The sequence below is a fragment of the Oncorhynchus tshawytscha genome, linkage group LG01 (genome assembly GCF_018296145.1).
Source record: "Oncorhynchus tshawytscha isolate Ot180627B linkage group LG01, Otsh_v2.0, whole genome shotgun sequence".
Taxonomy (NCBI): Eukaryota; Metazoa; Chordata; class Actinopteri; order Salmoniformes; family Salmonidae; genus Oncorhynchus; species Oncorhynchus tshawytscha.
Window position 1 is genome coordinate 95,392,414 of NC_056429.1, and position 10,632 is coordinate 95,403,045.

Genomic DNA, 10,632 nt, shown 5'->3' on the forward strand with positions numbered 1-10,632 from the left:
TTTTCAACACTGGGGCCCCTCAGGGGTGCGTGCTTAGTCTCCTCCTATACTCCCTGTGGCCAAGCACGACTCCAACACCATCATTAAGTTTGCTGACGACACAACTGTGGTAGGCCAGATCACCGACATCGATGAGACAGCCTATAGGGAGGAGGTCAGAGGCCTGACAGTGTGGTGCAAAAACTTTTCGCTAAACGTGAGCAAGACAAAGGAGATGATTATGGACTTCAGGAAAAGGAGGGCCGAACAAGCCCCCATTAACATCGAAAGGGCTGTAGTGGAGCGGTCGAGAGTTTCAAATTCCTTGGAGTCCACATCATCAACAAACTATCATGGTCCAAACACACCAAGACAGTCGTGAAGAGGGCATGACAATGCATATTCCCTGCAGGAGACTGAAAAGATTCTACAGCTGCACCATTGAGAGCATTCTGACCGGTTGCATCACTGCCTAGTATGCAACTACTCAGCATCTGACTGTAACGCGCTACAGAGGGTAGATTGTACGACCCAGTACATCACTGGGACCAAGCTTCCTGCTATCCAGGACCTATATACTTGACATTGTCAAAAGAAGGCCCAAAAATTGTCAAAGACCCAACCACCAAAGTCATAGACTGTTCTCTCTGTTTTCGCGCGGCAAGCGGTACCGGAGTGCCAAGTCTACGTCCAACAGGCTCCTTAACAACTTCTAAGCCCAAGCCATAAGATTGCTGAACAGTTCATCAAATGGCTACCCTGTATATAGCCTCATTATTTAAAAATATATATTTATTCATTTAGTAAATGTTTTTGCAACTCTTATTTTCTTAAAACTGCATTGTTGGTTAAGTGCTTGTAAGTAAACATTTCACTATAATGTGTACACCTGTTGTATTCGGCACATGTGACAAATAAAATGTTAGGAGATGGCCATGTCAGAACAACCCACCACGTCAGCTGAGAAACGCTAAGCAGGAGGACTTTTACCATCACACCTTTACCAGTACTGGGTGGAAAAGACTTGTGGTATCTTTTGTTCTGCAAGCACACTTTTCCCCAAAGCTTCTTCCACTGAAACAGTGAAACTGCATGAGGCGGCACAATTGTTGTTTGCTCAGCAAGAGAAGGGAGGAGAAATGCTGCCAAATCCCCTCCACCCCCTCTCTTTAGGCTAATTTGATGAGGAGGGTTCTGTTTTCAGTTAGTCTCCACCACAGGCTTAGTGTTGACACTCAGCACAACTCAGACTGTTGCCCAGACCTGTATTGTAACTAAGCTGTGTGTGCTGTAAGCTGTCAGGGCCCATTTAGAGAGACCAGGGGTGGTGAAGGCACAGGGCCTCCAGCCTGAGTCTCTCTCTCAACAGAGCATGCTGCCTTCAGTACCAGGGCCTCCAGCCTGAGTCTCTCTCTCAACAGAGCATGCTGCCTTCAGTACCAGGGCCTCCAGCCTGAGTCTCTCTCTCAACAGAGCATGCTGCCTTCAGTATCAGGGCCTCCAGCCTGAGTGAACAGAGCCTTCAGTATCAGGGCTCCAGCCTGAGTCTCTCTCTCCAGTCTCTCTCTCAACAGAGCATGCTGCCTTCAGTGTCAGGGCCTCCAGCCTGAGTCTCTCTCTCAACAGAGCATGCTGCCTTCAGTATCAGGGCCTCCAGCCTGAGTCTCTCTCTCAACAGAGCATGTTGCCTTCAGTATCAGGGCCTCCAGCCTGAGTCTCTCTCTCAACAGAGCACACTGCCTTCAGTATCAGGGCCTCCAGCCTGAGTCTCTCTCTCAACAGAGCACGCTGCCTTCAGTATCAGGGCCTCCAGCCTGAGTCTCTCTCTCAACAGAGCACGCTGCCTTCAGTATCAGGGCCTCCAGCCTGAGTCTCTCTCTCAACAGAGCATGCTGCCTTCCGTTTCAGTGCCTCCAGCCTGTCTCTCTCTCAACAGAGCACGCTGCCTTCAGTATCAGGGCCTCCAGCCTGAGTCTCTCTCTCAACAGAGCACGCTGACTTCCGTTTCAGTTTGCCTCCAGCCTGAGTCTCTCAACAGAGCACGCTGCCTTCCTTTTCAGTGCCTCCAGCCTGAGTCTCTCAACAGAGCACGCTGCCTTCCGTTTCAGTGCCTCCAGCCTGAGTCTCTCTCTCAACAGAGCACGCTGCCTTCCGTTTCAGTGCCTCCAGCCTGAGTCTCTCAACAGAGCACGCTGCCTTCCGTTTCAGTGCCTCCAGCCTGAGTCTCTCAACAGAGCACGCTGCCTTCCGTTTCAGTGCCTCCAGCCTGAGTCTCTCAACAGAGCCTGCTGCCTTCCGTTTCAGTGCCTCCAGCCTGAGTCTCTCTCTCAACAGAGCACGCTGCCTTCCGTTTCAGTGCCTCCAGCCTGAGTCTCTCAACAGAGCACGCTGCCTTCCGTTTCAGTGCCTCCAGCCTGAGTCTCTCAACAGAGCACGCTGCCTTCCGTTTCAGTGCCTCCAGCCTGAGTCTCTCAACAGAGCCTGCTGCCTTCCGTTTCAGTGCCTCCAGCCTGAGTCTCTCTCTCAACAGAGCACGCTGCCTTCCGTTTCAGTGCCTCCAGCCTGAGTCTCTCAGAGTCTCTCAACAGAGCACGCTGCCTTCCGTTTCAGTGCCTCCAGCCTGAGTCTCTCAACAGAGCACGCTGCCTTCCGTTTCAGTGCCTCCAGCCTGAGTCTCTCAACAGAGCACGCTGCCTTCCGTTTCAGTGCCTCCAGCCTGAGTCTCTCAACAGAGCATGCTGCCTTCAGTATCAGGGCCTCCAGCCTGAGTCTCTCTCTCAACAGAGCATGCTGCCTTCCGTTTCAGTGCCTCCAGCCTGAGTCTCTCTTACTCCCTCTTTTTCATTATTATTACTATGGTGAAACATGTAAATGACAGAAACGGATATAGAGGTGATGCCTATTTGAGAAGTTTAGTTAGATCAGTTTTGAGTGCCTGGCTGGAGCCTGTATAATGGCTAGCCGTCATCAGTTCAACAATTACCACATATTGTGGTGTAAAGGTCAAGGCCAGGGCCTGTATTCATTAAGAGTCTCAGAGTAAGAGTGCTGATGTAGGATCATTTTTGTCTTTTAGATCACGATGCCCACCTACTTTAGAAGTTTACCAGTAAACTACCAGGTGTTTTGATAACTTTCAAGGTTTATTTATTGGCCTTATTGAGCACTTCATACTATCATAGGTGTACTTGAGACGGTGTTTTAATAAAGTAAAAGGAAAGTTCTTCAGGCAAAAATATAAATCCACAACGTCAAAAGTAATTCCAAGAGAACAAAGGTAATCCTCCAAGTCAAAAGGTAAATCCACAAGGTGGTGGGTACAGCAGAAAAAAGCCTCAAAAGATAATCAAAAAATAAATGAGACCAAAAACAGAGTAGCACGAGAGTCCAACTGGAGCAACAAATGTTCACAGCATCGCTGGGTGCTAACATACAAACACAGAGCAAAGACCTGAGGAAAACTAAGGGTTTAAATACATTCAGGGGAAATGAGGCACAGGTGCAAATAATAACTGGGAACAAGAGAAAACAAAAGGGTCAAAAAGCACAATGGGGGCATCTAGTGACCAAAACCGGAACAACCCTGGCCAAATCCTGACAGTTAAATGACTAAAATGTCCACATCATTGAGGACTTAACATGGTCCTTTCACACCAGAACAGTTGTGAAGGCACAGCGACCCCTTTTCTCCCTCAGGAGGCTGAAACCATTTGGCATGGCTCTTCAGGAACTTTTACAGCTACACCGTTGAGAGCATCCTGACTGCTTGTATCATTGTCTGGTATGGCATTGGCACTGCTCGTGACTGGATGGCCCTACAGTGGGTGGTGCAGACGGCCCAGCACATCACTGTGGGCGAGCTCCCAGCCATCCAAGACGTACATGCCTGAAGATGTCTAAGAAAGGCTCAGACAAACAGACTCTTAAACCGCTTCTGTCCCCTGGCCATAAGACTGTTAAATGGCTGACAGCTACTTCTCTCCCTCTCCTACAGACTACCCACACTGACTCTATGCCCATCCATGGGACTCTACCCACTCAGACACAAGAACAGCTACAATTTGTAGTGGCATGGACTCCAAAAGGTGTCAAAAGCATTCCACAGGAATGCTGGCCCATGTTGACTCCAATGCTTCCCACAGTTGTGTCAAGTTGGCTGGAAGTCCTTTGGGTGGTGGACCATTCTTGATACACACAGGAAACTGTTGAGTCCAAAAGTCCCAGCAGCATTGCAGTTCTTGATACAAACCGGTGCACCTGGCACCTACGACCATACCCCGTTCAAAGGCACTTTGCCTTGCCCATTCACCCTCCGAATGGCACACATACACAATCCTTGTCTCAATTGTCTCAAGGATTAAAAATCCTTCTTTGACCTGTCTCCTCCCCTTCATCTACACTGATTGAAGTGGATTTAACAAGTGACATCAATAAGGGATCATAGCTTTCACCTGTATTCACCTGGTCAGTCTATGTCGTGGAAAGAGCAGGTGTCCTTAATGTATATTACCTTTAGTATATTACCATAAATATTTATATATTCCTGGTACCAGTCACTTTTCAGCCCAGTTTACATGTGTATCCTACAACTAGTCACTAGTTATGTTTAAACCCACTACAACCACTCCAGTATCCCTGCACATTGAATAAGGTGCTGACACTGACCTGTATAAACAACCACTCCAGTACCCCTGCACATTGAATAAGGTACTGACACTGACCTGTATATACAACCACTCCAGTACCCCTGCACATTGAATAAGGTACTGACACTGACCTGTATATACAACCACTCCAGTATCCCTGCACATTGAATAAGGTACTGACACTGACCTGTATATACAACCACTCCAGTACCCCTGCACATTGAATAAGGTACTGACACTGACCTGTATATACAACCACTCCAGTATCCCTGCACATTGAATAAGGTACTGACACTGACCTGTACATACAACCACTCCAGTATCCCTGCACATTGAATAAGGTACTGACACTGACCTGTATATACAACCACTCCAGTACCCCTGCACATTGAATAAGGTACTGACACTGACCTGTACATACAACCACTCCAGTACCCCTGCACATTGAATAACGTACTGACACTGACCTGTATAAACAACCACTCCAGTACCCCTGCACATTGAATAAGGTACTGACACTGACCTGTATAAACAACCACTCCGGTATCCCTGCACATTGAATAAGGTACTGACACTGACCTGTACATACAACCACTCCAGTATCCCTGCACATTGAATAAGGTACTGACACTGACCTGTATATACAACCACTCCAGTATCCCTGCACATTGAATAAGGTACTGACACTGACCTGTATATACAACCACTCCAGTACCCCTGCACATTGAATAAGGTACTGACACTGACCTGTATATACAACCACTCCAGTATCCCTGCACATTGAATAAGGTACTGACACTGACCTGTATAAACAACCACTCCAGTACCCCTGCACATTGAATAAGGTACTGACACTGACCTGTACATACAACCACTCCAGTACCCCTGCACATTGAATAAGGTACTGACACTAACCTGTATATATGTAACCGATGTGAATTAGCTAGCTAGTTAGCGGGATGCACGCTAATAGCGGTTCAATCGGCAACGTCACTCGCTCTGAGACCTTGAAGTAGTTGTTCCCCCTGCTCTGCAAGGGCCGTGGCTTTTGTGGAGCAATGGGTAACGATGCTTCGTGGGAGGCAGTTGTTGATGTGTGCAGAGACTCCCTGGTTTGAGCCCAGGTAGGGGCGAGGAGAGAGACGGAAGCTATACTGTTACATTGATGCTGTTGACCCGGATCACTGGTTGCTGCAGAAAAGGAGGAGGTCAAAAGGGGGGTGAGTGTAACTGTTGTGAAATGGCTAGCTAGATAGCAGGGTGTGCGCTAATAGTCTTTTGATTGGTGACATCACTCGCTCTGAGACCTTGAAGTAGTTGTTCCCCTTGCTCTGCAAGGGCCGTGGTGCGATGGGTAACGATGCTTCGATGTGTGCAGAGGGTCCCTAGTTTGAGCCCAGGTAGGGGAGAGGGACGGATGCTAAACTGTTACATATACAACCACTCCAGTACACCAGCACGTTGAATAAGTTACTGGAACAGATGTGTCTGCCATCAATGACTTCTGCTCCTGTATCCTTCCTCACACTATCAATCCAGTGATCACTGTAACTAGAGAATTAAGAACTACTACCTCTCTCCTCAGAGGTAACAGTTCATTCATGTCCAACTGGGCTTAGATGATTGTTACCAAAAGCATGAATGTACACTCTTAGAAAGAAGGGTTCCAAAAGGGTTCTTCGGCTGTCCTCCAGTTAGAGGCCTTTTTGGTTCCAGATAAGAACCCCTTTGGCTTCCAGTTAGAACCCTTTCTACCTGGAACCCAAAATACTTTCCACCTGGAACTAAAACTGGTTATTCAAAGGGTTCTCCTATGGGGACAGACAAATAACCCTTTTAGCTTCCAGATTTCTAAGAGAGCACCCTCACATTAGTTCATTCTTTATCGTAGTGACACTGTTTGAGAGTATTCATCTATAGTTGTTAAACAGAATCCTACAAAGTCTCTGGTTCTAGATGATAATCTCTAGAGCATCTTTCTCAACAATAACCCATATCATTCACTGACTGACAGCAAGGAATCTCTTCAGAGAGCAGACTCACGGATAACACAGTAACACACAGACAGTGGAAAATCTTACAGAATCATCTGATATCTACTTTCCTTTCCACTTTGTCCGTTGCCAAGCACAACACAGCGTAATACCTCAGTAAAAATGATACTCACTCCTCCAAACATTGCTATAAATGGGCATTAGTGTTCTGTTTTGTAAACTCTTTAACAAGGAGACATTCTGGATGGAGACATTCTTGAAAAATGTAAGTAATCGACTGTGTACCAAATGTAAATCTATTCCATTTTCTGTGCACTACTTTTGACAAGAGCCCTATGGGTCCTGGTGAAAAGTAGTGCACTAAATAGGGAATAGGGTGCCATTTAGTATGCATAAATGTTGCCAAGATCAGCTGTAGCAGACCAGAGGCTACAGGGTTTGATGTCCTTCCTGAGGCTAGATCAGCTGTGGCAGACCAGAGGTTACAGGGTTTGATGTCCTTCCTGAGGCTAGATCAGCAGTAGCAGACCAGAGGCTACAGGGTTTGAGTTCCTTCCTGAGGCTAGATCAGCTGTAGCAGACCAGAGGCTACAGGGTTTGATGTCCTTCCTGAGGCTAGATCAGCTGTGGCAGACCAGAGGCTACAGGGTTTAATGTCCTTCCTGAGGCTAGATCAGCTGTAGCAGACCAGAGGCTACAGTGTTTGATGTCCTTCCTGAGGCTAGATCAGCTGTGGCAGACCAGAGGCTACAGGGTTTGATGTCCTTCCTGAGGCTAGATCAGCTGTAGCAGACCAGAGGCTACAGGGTTTGATGTCCTTCCTGAGGCTAGATCAGCTGTGGCAGACCAGAGGCTACAGGGTTTGATGTCCTTCCTGAGGCTAGATCAGCTGTGGCAGACCAGAGGCTACAGGGTTTGATGTCCTTCCTGAGGCTAGATCAGCTGTGGCAGACCAGAGGCTACAGGGTTTGAGTTCCTTCCTGAGGCTAGATCAGCTGTGGCAGACCAGAGGCTACAGGTGAGGTTTGAGGCCCTTCCTGAGGCTCCCAAGTGGCTCAGCTTCAAACATCTGCTATCTGAGCAGCTAACCGATCGCTGCAGCTGTACATAGTCTATCGGTAAATAGCCCACCCATTTTTACCTACCTCATCCCCATACTGTTTTTATTTATTTACTTTTCTGTTCTTTTTCACACCAATATCTCTACCTGTACATGACCATCTGATCATTTATCACTCCAGTGTAAATCTTCAAAATTGTAATCATTCGCCTACCTCCTCATGCCTTTTGCACACAATGTATATAGACTCTTTTTTTATTTTTTCCTCTACTGTGTTATTGACTTATTAATTGTTTACTCCATGTGTAACTCTGTGTTGTCTGTTCACACTGCTATGCTTTATCTTGGCCAGGTCGCAGTTGCAAATGAGAACTTGTTCTCAACTAGCCTATCTGGTTAAATAAAGGTGAAATAAAAAAATAAATTAAAAAATATCTCAGTGCAAGAGGTGTCACTCCAGTACCTGGTTCCATTCCAGGCTGCATCACATCCTGCTGTGATTGGGAGTCCCATAGGGCGGCACACAATTGGCCCAGTGACGTCTGGGTTTGGCCAGGGTAGGCCGTCATTGTAAATAAGAATTTGTTCTTAATGAAGCTGCCAGTTGAGGAATTGTGAGGCGTCTGTTTCTCAAACTGGACACTAATGTACTTGTCCTCTTGCTCAGTTGTGCACCGGGATCCCACTCCTCTTTCTATTCTGGTTAGAACCAGTTTGCTCTGTTCTGTGAAGGGAGTAGTACACAGCGTTGTACGAGATCTTCAGTTTCTTGGCAATTTCTCGCCTTAATTTCTCAGAACAAGAGTAAACTGATGAGTTTCAGAAGAAAGTTCTTTGTTTCTGGACATTTTGAGCCTGTAATCGAACCCACAAATGCTGATGCTCCAGATACTCAACTAGTCTTAAATAAGGCCAGTTTTATTGCTTTAATCAGGACAACAGTTTTCAACTGTGCTAACATAATTGATCAATTAGCCTTTTAAAATGATACACTTGGATTAGCTAACACAATGTGCCATTGGGACACAGGAGTGATGGTTGCTGATAATGGGCCTCTGTACCCCTACGTAGATATTCCATAACAAATCAGCCGTTTCCAGTATTTCTGTATTTCTGATCAATTTGATGTTATTTTAATGGACAAAAAATGTGCTTTTCTTTCAAAAACAAGGACATTTCTAAGTGACCCCAAACTTTTGAACAGTAGTGTGTGTCTTCATACATGGCTTTATGGAAACATGTGGTCTATCCGCAACATTGGGTAATGCAAATCTGCAGTTTTTTAATATGGTTGTGATTTAACAAAGTACTCCATTGATCAAACTAAAACATCCATGATGAATTCCTTTGAGTTCTAAACTATATTTACGTTGTTATTAATCAATACATTATATGAGCCATGTTAAAATCTGGGGACCATTAGAGAAGACAGCAGTGGTATACCTTACTGGAGTTACTTTGGGTACTGTACTGGACATTCCTCAGCAGCTGCTTGTGTGGTGCTGACCACTCCATCCATGGGTTGGATATGAACACAGGGACAGTGGCTTCACAGCTCCCTGATGCCCACAGCAGTCCATCCCATCACACAGAACCCTGAGCACACAACAGTCACAACACATTCAAAACCAGTACATAGGCTAGCCTAAAACTTTACCAGCAGGAGGTTTCATCTGGGTTCAACAAACCGGCCCTATATGTTTTTAAAATGTATTTGAAGTATGATCTGTAGGACAAACATGGAACATAACTGTTTTCCATTAGTCAGTGTCAATTCAGATGACATTGGTGGCTGTTGAAGTGATTGAGGTGATGTCACAAGGGTTTTTCGTCCAAGACAGGTCAGAGAGAAATGGAGTTAGTGATTAAAATACCACATCATGGCTAAGTCTATAAAAGCTGAAAACCTCATGGACTGTGGTCACTTCCTTCCCTGAGTCGGGCTGTGATTGGACACTCCTCCATCTCTGGAAAGCACATCGGGTTCTTCGAAAGATATTGCTTGATAGGTCGATAAAGTCAATCTGAATCAATGAAAGCAAACCTTTCCTAGTAACATGATGCCATTTTGGGGGGTAAGATTTGAATTTGGTATGTTTGGCTGACAACAACTCAGTGTAGAATTAATGTCAGCATGGTTTATTTTAATTACCTCCTTGGAAAATAAATATTATGCATTATAAACAGTATTTGATGTAAACTTTCTTGCATCCTATTCTTGCACTAGGCTATCTGCCTCTAACCACTAGGCTATCTGCCTCTAACCACTAGGCTATCTGCCTCTAACCACTAGGCTACCTGCCTCTAACCACTAGGCTATCTGCCTCTAACCACTAGGCTATCTGCCTCTAACCACTAGGCTATCTGCCTCTAACCACTAGGCTACCTGCCTCTAACCACTAGGCTACCTGCCTCTAACCACTAAGCTACCTGCCTCTAACCACTAGGCTACCTGCCTCTAACCACTAGGCTACGTGCCTCTAACCACTAGGCTATCTGCCTCTAACCACTAGGCTACCTGCCTCTAACCACTAGGCTATCTGCCTCTAACCACTAGGCTACCTGCCTCTAACCACTAGGCTATCTGCCTCTAACCACTAGGCTATCTGCCTCTAACCACTAGGCTACCTGCCTCTAACCACTAGGCTACCTGCCTCTAACCACTAGGCTATCTGCCTCTAACCACTAGGCTACCTGCCTCTAACCACAAGGCTATCTGCCTCTAACCACTGGCTACCTGCCTCTAACCACTAGGCTACCTGCCTCTAACCACTAGGCTACCTGCCTCTAACCACTAGGCTATCTGCCTCTAACCACTAGGCTACCTGCCTCTAACCACTAGGCTACCTGCCTCTAACCACTAAGCTACCTGCCTCTAACCACTAGGCTACCTGCCTCTAACCACTAGGCTACCTGCCTCTAACCACTAGGCTACCTGCCTCTAACCACTAGG